The sequence below is a fragment of the Panulirus ornatus genome, chromosome 9, assembly GCF_036320965.1.
Source record: "Panulirus ornatus isolate Po-2019 chromosome 9, ASM3632096v1, whole genome shotgun sequence".
NCBI lineage: Eukaryota > Metazoa > Arthropoda > Malacostraca > Decapoda > Palinuridae > Panulirus > Panulirus ornatus.
This window is the reverse complement of record NC_092232.1, coordinates 41509659-41521454: the sequence shown is the minus strand read 5'-3', so window position 1 is coordinate 41521454 and position 11796 is coordinate 41509659.

The window sequence follows — 11796 nt, the reverse complement described above, 5'->3', positions numbered from 1 at the left end:
TATATCTAATGATCTTGACCTGTTATAAGGCAGTAAATCTAATGATCTTGACCTGTTATAAGGCAGTAAATTTAATGATCTTGGCCTGTTATAAGGCAGTAAATATGATAATCCTCACCTATTATGAAGAAGTAAATCTAATGATCTTGACTAGTTACAAGGCAGTAAATCTAATGATCTTGACATGTTTTAAAGCACTATATCTAATGATCTTGTCCTGTTATAAGGCAGTAAATTTAATGATCCTGACCTGTTATAAGGCAGTAAATCTAATGATCTTGACCTGTTAAAAGGCAGTAAATCAAATGATCTTGACCTGTTATAAGGCTTACTGCCTTGACCTGTCATATGGCAGTAAATCTAATGATCTTGACCCGTTATAAGTCAATTGATCTAATGATCTTGATCTGTTATAAGTTATTAAATCTAATGATCTTGATTTGTTATAAGACAGTAAATCTAATGATCTTGACCTGTTATAAGACAGTAAATCTAATGATCTTGACCTGTTATAAGGCAGTAAATCTAATGATCATGACCAGTTGTAAGGCAGTAAATAAAATAATCCTCACCTGTTATGAGGAAGTAAATCAAATGATTTTGACTTGTTATAAAGCAGTAAATCTAATGATCCTGACCTGTTATAAGGCAGTAAATCTAACGATCATGACCTGTTATAAGTTAGTAACTCTAATGATCTTGACCTGTCATAAGGCAGTAAATCTAACGATCTTGACATGTTATAAAGCAATAGATCTAATGATCTTGATGTGTTATAAAGTAGTAAATCTAATGGTTTTGTGCTCTTATAAGGTAGTAAATCTAATGATCCTGACCTGTTTTAAGGCACTAAATCTAATGATCTTCACCTGTTATAAGGCAGTAAATATAATGATCCTGACCATTTATAAGTTAGTAAATCTAACGATCATGACCTATTATAAGTAGTAAATCTATCGATCTTGACCTGTCATAAGGCAGTAAATCTAATGATCTTGACCTGTTAAATGATTTTAACCTGTTATAGGGCACTAAACCTAATGATCTTGACCTGTTACAAGGCAGTCTAATGAACCTGACTTGTTATAATGATATTGACCTGTTATAAGGTAGTAAATCTAATAATCTTGACCTTTTATAAGGCACTGATTTAAGGCAGTAAATCTGATGATCTTGACTTGTATACATTAGTATATGTTAGTAACTTTAAAGATCTTGATCGGTTATAAGGCATTCAATCTAATGATCTTGATAGTAAATCTAATAATATTGACCCGTTACAGTATATGTAATGATCTTGACCATTTATAAGGCAGTAAATCTAATGATCTTGACCTGTTATAAGGCAGTAAATCTTGTAATCTTGACCTTTTATTAGGCAGTAAATATATAGATCTTGACATGTTGTAAAGCAGTATATCTAATGATCTTGTCCTGTTATAATGCAGTAAATCTAATGATCTTGACCTGTTATAAGGCAGTAAATCTAATGATCCTGACCTGTTATAAAGAGTAATTTAATGATTTTGACCTGTTATAAGGCAGTAAATCTAATGACCTTGACATGTTGTAAACCAGTAAATCTAATGATCTTCTCCTGTTATAAGGAAGTAAAATCTAATGATCTTGACCTGTTATAAGGAAGTAAATCTAATGATCTTGACAGTAAATCTTGAGGCAGTAAATCTTGAGAACTTGACCTGTTATAAGGCAGTCATTTAATAATCTTGACCTGTTATAAGGCAGTAAATCTAATGATCTTGACCCGTTATACGACAGTAAATCTTATGATCTTTACTTGTTATAAGGCAGTAAATCTAATTATCTTGACCTGTTATAAGGCAGTAAATGTAATGATCTTGACCTGTTATAAGGCAATAAATATAATAATCCTCACCTGTTGTAAGGCAGTAAATCTTATGATCTTGACCCGTTATAGGGAAGAAAATATTATAATCTTGACTTGTTATAAGGCAGTAAATCTAATGATCTTGACCTGTTATAAGGCAGTAAATCTAATGATCTTGACCTGTTATAGGGCAGAAAATTTAATGATCCTCACCTGTTATGAGGCAGTAAATCTAATGATCTTGACATGTTACATAGGCAGTGAAATCTAATGATGTTGACTCTGTTATAAGGCCTTAAATCAATGATGTTGATCTGTATAAGGCCGTAAAATCTAATATCTGACATGTCCTAAGAAATGAAACTTGATGTGACCTATGAATAAGTTTTTAAATCTACATAGATTTTGACCTGATATAGGGCACTCACCTAATGATCTTGACCTGTTATAAAGGCAGTAAATCTGTGATAAGGCAGTAAGTATATTGATAATTGCCCTGTAATAAGGCAGTAAGTCTAATGATCTTGACCTGTTATAAGGTTGCAAATCTAATACTCTTGACCTTTTATAAGGCACTAAATATATAGATCTATGACATGATTTTAAGGCAGTGAAATCTGATGATCTTAAGTTGTTTCAAGGCAGTAAATCTAATGATCTTGAACCTGCTATAAGGCCGTAAATGTTAATGATCATGCCCTCTATAAGGCAATTAATCTAAAGATCTTGACCTGTTAAAAGGCAGTCAGTAAATCTAATGATGACCTTTTATAAGGCAGTAAATGTAATGATCTTGACCTGTTATATGGCAATAACTCAATTAATCTAATGAACTTGATCTGCAAATGTAATGATCATGACATGTTATAAGGCAATTAATCTAATGATCTTGACCTGTTATAAGGCAGTAAATCTTATGAACTTGACCTATTATAAGGCAGTCATTTTAATATTCTTGAACTGTTATAAGGCAGTAAATCTAATAATCTTGACCCGTTATACGACAGTAAATCTTATGATCTTGACTTGTTATAAGGCAGTAAATCTAATGATCTTGACCTGTTATAAGGCAGTAAATGGAATGATCTTGACCTGTTATAAGGCAGTAAATATAATAATCCTCACGTGTTATGAGGTAGTAAATCTAATGATCTTGACTTGTTACAATGCTGTTGTACAAGGTAGTAAATCTAATGATTTTGACATGTTATAAAGTAGTAAATCTAATGGTCTTGACCTGTTATAAGGCAGTAAATCTAATGATCCTGACCTGATTTAAGGCAGTAAATCTAATGATCATGACCAGTTATAAGGCAGTAAATCTTATGATCTTGACCCGTTATAAGGAAGAAAATATAATAATCTTGACTTGTTATAAGGCAGTAAATCTAATGATCTTGACCTGTCATAAGGCAGTAAATCTAATGATCTTAACATGTTATAAAGCAGTAAATCTAATGATCTTGATATGATATAAAGTAGTAAATGTAATGATTTTGTGCTCTTATAAGGCAGTAAATCTAATGATCCTGACCTGTTTTAAGGCAATAAATCTAATGATCTTGGCCTGTTATAAGGCAGTAAATCTAATGATCCTGACCTGTTATAAGTTAGTAAATCTAATGATATTTACCTGCTATAAGACAGTAAATCTAACGATCTTGACCTGTCACACAGCAGTAAATCTAATGATTTTGACCTGTTAAATGGCATTAAATCTAATGATCTTGACCTGTTATAAGTTTGTAAATCTAATGATTTTTACCTGTTATAGGCCACTAAACCTAATGATCTTGACCTGTTACAAGGCAGTAAGTCTAATGAAGTGGACTTGTTATAAGGCAGTAAATCTAATGATATTGACCTATTATAAGGTAGTAAATCTAATAATCTTGACATTTTATAAGGCACTATTTTAAGGCAGTAAATCTGATGATATTGACTTGTTACAAGGCAGTAAATCTAATGAGCAACCTCGTATATGTTAGTAAATTTAAAGATCTTGACCTGTCACAAGGCAGTAAATGTAATGATCTTGACCTCTTATAAAGCATTCAATCTAATGATCTTGGCCTATTACAAGGCAGTAAATCTAATAATATTGACCTGTTACAAGGCAGTATATGTAATGATATTGAATTGTTCCAAGGCAGTAAATCTAATGATCTTGACATGTTATAAGGCATATTTTGAAGCAGCATATCTAATGATCTTGTCCTGTTATAAGGCAGTAAATCTAATGATCCTGACCTGTTATAAGGCAGTAAATCTAATGATCTTAACCTGTTATAAGGCAGTAAATCTAATAATCTTGACCTGTTATAATCTTGACATGTTACACGGCAGTAAATTTAATGATCCTGCCCTGTTAGTAGGCGGTAAATCTAATGATATTGACTTGTTATAAGGCAGTAAATCTAAAGATGACCTGTTTCAATGCAGTTAATCTAATGATCTTCACCTGTTATAAGGCTGTAAATGTAATGATCTTCATATTTCATAAAGCAGTAGATCTTTTGCTTTTGACCATTTTGATCTTGACCATTTTTAAGGCAGTAAATCTAATCATCACCTATTTTATGGCCTGTTATAAGACATCAAATGTAATGTTCTTGATCCTGACTTGTAAATCTAAAGATATTGCCCTGTTACAAGGCAGTAAATCTAATGATCATGATGTGTTATAAGGCAGTAAATCTAATGATCATGACCTGTTATAAGGCAAGTAATCTAATGATCTTGACCTGGTAAAAGGCAGTAAATCTAATGATGACCTGTTATAAGGCAGTAAATGTAATGATCTTGACCTGTTATATCGCAGTAAATCTAATGATCCTGACATGTTAGAAGTCAATTAATCTAATGATTTGATCTCTAAGTGTTTATGATCATGACCTGTTATAAGGCAATTAATCTAATCTTGACCTGTTAAAAGGCAGTAAATCTAATGATGACCTGTTATAAGGCAGTAAATCTAATGATCTTGACCTGTTATAAGACATTCAATCTAATGATTTTGACCTATTACAAGGCAGTAAATCTAATAATGTTGACCTGTTACAAGGCAGTATATGTAATGATCTTGACCATTTATAAGGCAGTAAATCTAATAATCTTCTCCTGTTATAAGGCAATCAATCTAATGATCTTGACCTGTTATAAGGCAGAAAACCTAATGATCTTGACCTGTTATATGGCAGTAAATCAAATGACCTTGACCTATTATAAGTCAATTGATCTGATGATCTTGATCTGTTATAAGTTATTAAATCTAATGATCTTGACCTGTTATAAGACAGTAAAATTTAATGATCTTGACCTGTTATAAGGCAGTAAATCTAATGATCTTGACCTGTTATAGGCAGAAAATTTAATGATCCTCACTGTTATGAGGCAGTAAATCTAATGTTCTTGACTTGTTAAAGGCAGTGAATTCAAATGATGTTGATCTGTTATAAGGCATAAATTAATGATCTACTGTATAAGGCAGTAAATCTTATGATTGCCTAATGAGAAACTATGATTGACCTTGATAAGTTTGTAAATCTAATGATTTTGACCTGATATAAGGGCATAAACCTAATGATCTTGACCTGTTATAAGGCAGATTAATATCTACTGTATAGGCAGTAATCTATATTGACTTTATGCGTGATAAATAAGTGCAGCGTAAATCTAATGATCTTGACTGTTATAAGGTGTAAATCTAATAATCTTGACTTTTATAAGGCATGTAAATTTATATGATTTGACTGATTTAAGGCAGTGAATCTGATGATCTTAACGTATTGTTAAGGCAGTAATCTAATGATCTTGACTAGTTACAAGGCAGTAAATCTAATGATCTTGACATGTTTTAAAGCACTATATCTAATGATCTTGTCCTGTTATAAGGCAGTAAATTTAATGATCCTGACCTGTTATAAGGCAGTAAATCTAATGATCTTGACCTGTTATAAGGTAGCAAATTTAGTCATCTTGACCTGTTATAAGGCAGTAAATCCAATGATCTTGATCTGTTACTTGGCAGTAAATCTAATGATCCTGACCTGTTATTAGGTGGTAAATCTAATGATATTGAGTTCTTATTAGGCAGTAAATCTAAAGGTTACCTGTTTTAAGGCAGTAAATCTAGTGATCTTGACCTGTTATAAGGCAGTAAATCTAATGATCTTGACCTGTTATAAGGCAGTAAGTCTTATAATTTTGACTTTTTATAAGGCAATAAATCTAATGATCTTGACCTGTTATATGGCATTAAATCTAATGATATGTTATAAGTTGTTAAATCTAATGATGACCTGTAAATATAATGATCTTGACCTGTTATAAGGCAATAAATCTTATGATCTTGCTCTGTTATAAGGCAGTGACTTGAATGATCTTGACCTGTTATAAGGCAGTAAATCTAATGATCTTGACCGGTTATACAGTAGTAAATCTTATGATCTTGACTTTTGATAAGAGGGTAAATCTACTGATCTTGTCCTGTTATAAGGTAGTAAATCTAATGATCTTGACATGTTACAAGGCAGTAAATCTAATGATCTTGACCTGTTATAAGGCAGTAAATCTAATGATCTTGACCTATTACATGGAAGTAAATATATTGATCTTGACCTGTTACACGGCAGTAAATCTAATGATCTTTCCTTGTTAGTAGGCGGTAAATCTAATGATACTGACTTGTTATAAGGCTGTAAATCTAAAGATGACCAGTTTTAATCTAATGACCTTCACCTCTTATAAGGCTGTAAATCTAATGATCTTGACCTGTTATAAAGCAGTAAATCTAATGATCTTGACTTGTTACTAGGCAGAAATCTAAAGATCTTGACTTGTTACAAGGCAGTAGATCTAATGATCTTGACCTGTTACAAAGATATTTTATAAAGCAGTAAATCTAATGATTTTGTCCTGTTATGAGGCTGTAAATCTAATGATCTTGTCCTGTTATAAGGTATTAAATCTAATGATCTTGACCTGTTATAAGGCAGTAAATCTAATGCTCTTTCACTGCTATAAGGCAGGAAGTCTTTTGAACTGCCTTGTTAGAAGGCAGAATATCTAAAGATCTTATCCTGTTATAAGGCAGTAAATCTAATGATCTGGACTTGTTATGTCGCAGTAAATCTAATCATCTTCACCTTTTACAAGACATTAAAATTAATGATCTTGACCTGTTACAAGGCAGTAAAATTAATGATATTGACCTGTTATAAGGCAGTAGATATAATGATCTTTACATGTTATAAGGCAGTAAATTTAATGATCTTGACCAGTTATAAGGCAGTAAATCTAATGATCCTGGCCTGCTATAAGGCATTAAATCTAATGATTTTGACCTGTTATAAGGCAGTATATTTATGAAGCAGTAAATCTAATGATCTTGACCTGTTACATCATATCTACTTATCTTGTTCTGTTATAAGGCAGTAAATCAAATTATCCTGACCTGTTATAAGGGAGTAAATCTAATGATCTTAACCTGTTATAAGGCAGTAAATCTAATGATCTTGACCTGTTATATGACAGTAAATCTAATGAGCTTGACCTGTTAAAAGGCAGCAAATCTAATGATCCTGACCTGTTATAAGTCAATTAATCTAATGATCTTGACCTGTTATAAGGCAGTAAATTTAATGACCTTGACCTGTTATATGACAGTAAATCAAATGATCTTGATCTGTTATAAGTTATTAAATCTAATGATCTTGAACTGTTATAAGACAGTAAATCTAATGATCTTGACCTGTTATAAGGCAGTAAATCTAATGATCATTACCAGTTGTAAGGCAGTAAATAAAATAATCCTCACCTGTTATGAGGCAGTAAATCTAATGATCTTGACTTGTTACAGGGCAGTGAATACAATGATCTTGATCTGTTAAAAGGCAGTAAATCTAATATTTTGACTGTTATAAGCAGTAAATCTAATGATCCTGACTGTTATAGGCAGTAAATCTAACGTCTGACCTTTTTAGAGTAATCTATGATCTTGACTGTATAAGCAGTAAATCTAAGATCTTGACTGTTAAAAGCAATAATTAAATATCTTGATTGTTATAAGGAGTAAATCTAATGTTTGTCCTTATAAGGAAAATCTAATGATCTTGACCTGTTTAAAGCATAATCTAATGATCTTACCTGTTTAAGGCAGTAAATCTAATGATCTGACTTTATAGTTAGTAAATCTAATGATCTTGACCTGTATAATAACAATTTCTTACTGTTATAGGAGTAAATCTATGATCTTACTTTTAAGGCAGTAATTATGTCTTGATGTTATTGAGTAAATCTAAGGCTGGATGTATAAAGCAGCAAATCAAATGATCCTACCTGTTATATTAATTAATCTAATGATCTTGACCGTTGTAAATAAATTATACATTCCTTTTTTTCCCATAGCCAGGGGTTAAACATATGTGACATTCTTTTTTCATTCTTTAAACTAGAATTTCAGTTTTCTAAATTTTTTTCTTACATTCTCATAAGAAAAAATGTATGGTGTGTGTGTATTGTGCGTATGTTGTTTTAATGTGTGGATGTGTTATGTATAGATATAGTTTTATTAACCCTGGGTTTAGGGGTTGAAAGAATACTTCCCACTATTCCCCCGTTCGTAAAAAAGCGACTAGGGGGGCCCGGGAGCGGGGTCCAAAACCTCCCCTCCTTTTATTAACTTTCTAAATGGAACAGAAAAGGAGTCACGGGGAGTGCTCACCCTCCTCAAAGGCCCGAGGGGGGTGCCTAAATTTTGTGTGGATGTAACCAGATGTGAAAAAAGGAAAAAATAGGTAAAAGTTTTAGGAAAGGAACCGAATGTTTGGCTCTGAGTAAAAACGAAGCTCCAGGGTTTAAAAGGGGGAAAAGTGGTTTGGGAATGTCGGGGGGGGGAAGTCAGGGGTTAGAAAAAGACAAGAGCAGGGGAAAGGGGTAGGGAATACCCTGAAAAGTTATGTGGGAGAAGTGTAGAGTGTAAAAAAAGGAAAATTTTTTTCGTTAATATGGGGAAACGAAAGTTTATGGAGAGAGGTGGGGGGATTATTGGGGCAAGCACCTGGTGAGAAGAAAAGAAACAAGAGAGGCAAGTGTTTTGGGGGGCAGCGAATGATGGGTTAGTGTTTTGATGCCCGAAAACGGCATAGTATGGGGGATTTGAATGCAAAGGTGGAAAAGTGGCAGTTTTTAGGGAATAAATGGTATACATGGGGTGTTCAAGTTGAAATGGGAAATTGGAAGAGCTTGTAGATTTATGTGTGAAAAAGGGCTGATGAATTGGGGAAAACCTGGTTTAAAAAGCGAAATACAAATTACTTATTACAGGAGAGAGCCAAGAGCGTTATTGGAACGTGTTAATTGACAGGGTGCAAAAAAGGAATTTGGTGTTAATGTGCGAGAGGTGCAACTGAGGGATTCCCGATCATTATCTTTTGGGGGCAAGGTGAAGATTTGTATGGGGTTTTTCAGAAAAGAAGAGTGAATTTTGGGGTTAAAGGGTGGTGAGAGGGAGTGACTTTAGAAGGAGACCTGTGTGATGGGAATACCAAAAAAGAGACGAGTACAGATGGAAAAAGGTGAGAACAAGGAAGTAGGGGGGTGGGGAGAAAGGAGATTTAGGGGAAACAGGATGGATTGCGCAAAGATGGGTTGTGGATGAGAAGAGGGAGGGGTTGATAGAAAAGGGGATGAGTGGTGGATAAGAAGTAAGAGTATTAGTAAAAAAAAGGGGAGAGGCTTTGGACGATTTTTCAGGGAAAAAAAAGCAATTGAGTGGGAATGTATAAAAAAAGAGACAAGGAGTCAAGAAAGGTGCAAGGGGGGGAAAAAAAGCAAAAGAGAGTTGGGTGAGGAGATCAATAAATTTTAGGAGAATTTAAAAAAATGTCTGGAAGGAGGTAAAAAAAGTGCTAAAACAAAGGGGCAAAGGGAACTTCCGTGAGGCGCAAATTGGGAGGTGATACAATAGGTAGTGAAAGGAATGGATGAGTATTTTGAAGTTGTTGAAAATTTTTATGATAAGTGGCCGATATAGGGTGGTTGGGCGAGGTGGTGTGCAAGTGAGAGGGTTAGGGGAAAAAGATTTGGGAAACAAGAAGAGGTATGAAAGCTTTGCGGAAGATGAAAGCCGGCAAGGCAGCAGGTTTGGATGGGGAAATTTCAGTGGAATTTATTAAAAAAGGGTGGACTGTAAATTTTTGACTGGTGGTAAAATTATTTTTAAAGTATGTAAGACTCATGGTGAGGTGCCTGAGGGTTGGCGGAATGCGTCATAGTGCCAAATTTTACAAAGGCAAAGGGGGTAAGAGGAATGCCCCAAATTAAAAGAGGTTAAAAATTTGTTGATATTCCCGTAAATTAATGGAAGGTATTGATTTAGGGGGGGAAGGCATGTACAGAGCAACAGATTGGGGAGACCCTGTGGTTCAGAGTGGAAAGGATTGGGGATAGGTGTTTGTTTTGAAAAAAGTATTGAGAAATACTTAGAAAAGCAAATGGATTTGAAATTAGCATTTATGGACTGGAAAGGCATATATAGAGTTGAAGAGATCTCTGGGAGGATTAGAATATATGGTGGGGGGAAAATTGTAAGAAGCATGAAATTTTTAAAAATCGAGGATGTAAGGCTGGGGTTTAGAAGAGGAAAGTGATTGGTTTTTCTCATTGAATGTATTGCGGCAGGGGTGTGTGAGCTCCATGGTTTTTTTAAATTTTGGGTTTATGGAGGGGTTGTTAGGGAGGTAAATTTGCAAAGTTTTGAAAGAGGGCAAGTATAAAATCTTTGGGATGAAGACTTGGGAAGTGAGTCAGTATTGTTCGCGATGATAGCCTGGTGGCTAAATTCATTGAGAACCTGCAAAGCCTGTGAATGATTTGGAAAAGTGTGGGGAAGAAAAAAGTTAAGAGTAATGTGAATAAGACCCAGGTTATTAGTACAGAGGGTTGAGGGTCAAGTCAATTGGAGGTATTTGAAGGGAAAAAAAAAACTGTAGAAGGGAGTGTTTAAGATCGGGGATGGATCGCAGGGGAGGAACCCAGGAAGGGGAAGTGGATCTATGGGGGGAGGGGGAAAATCCTGGGGCCTTGAAAATGTGTGAAGTCGAGCCCATTATCCCCGAAGAAAAAAATGGGTATGTTTAAGAATAGGGTTTCCCAAACAATGTTGTATGGGTGAGGGGGGGCCCTTGGATAGAGTGTGCGCAGGAGGATGGATCCCCTGAAATGAGATGTTGAGACAATTGTGGGGTAAAGGGGGTTTTGATCGATGAGTAACGTAAGGGTAAGAGAGATGTGGGGAAAAAAAAGAGCGGGATGAGAGACCCAAAGGGGTGTTTTTGAAGGGTTTGGGGGCACAGGAGGGGAATGGTAGGAAAGATTGACCAAGAGGATATATTGTCGGAGTGGGGGAACAAAAGGGAAAGGGGGGAAACCCAAAATTGAAGTGGAAAGATGGGGTGAAAAAAAATTTTGTGTGATCGGGGGCCCGAACATGCAGGAGGGTGAAAGGGGGCAAGGAATAGATGAAAATTTAGCGATGTGGTATACCGGGTTGACTGCTGGGAGTGATTGAAGCAAGCATTGAAACGTCGGGGGAAACCATGGAAAGCTTGAGTTTTGTTATTTTGGGTGTGGACGTATGATATACATGTGTATGGGGGGGGGGGGTTTGGGGCCCTTTTCTTTCGTCTGTTTCCTTTTCCCCAAATCCCAAACGGGGAGACAGCACCCAAAATAAATAAAAAAAAAAATAAAATTTATAGATCTTGACATGTCGTAAAGCAGTATATCTAATGATCTTGTCCTGTTATAAGGCAGTAAATCTAATGATCTTGACCAGTTATAAGGCAGTAAATCTAATGATCCTGTCCTGTTATAAGGCAGTAAATCTAATGATTTTGACCTGTTACAAGGCAGTAAATCTAATGATCTTGACTTGTTATACGGCA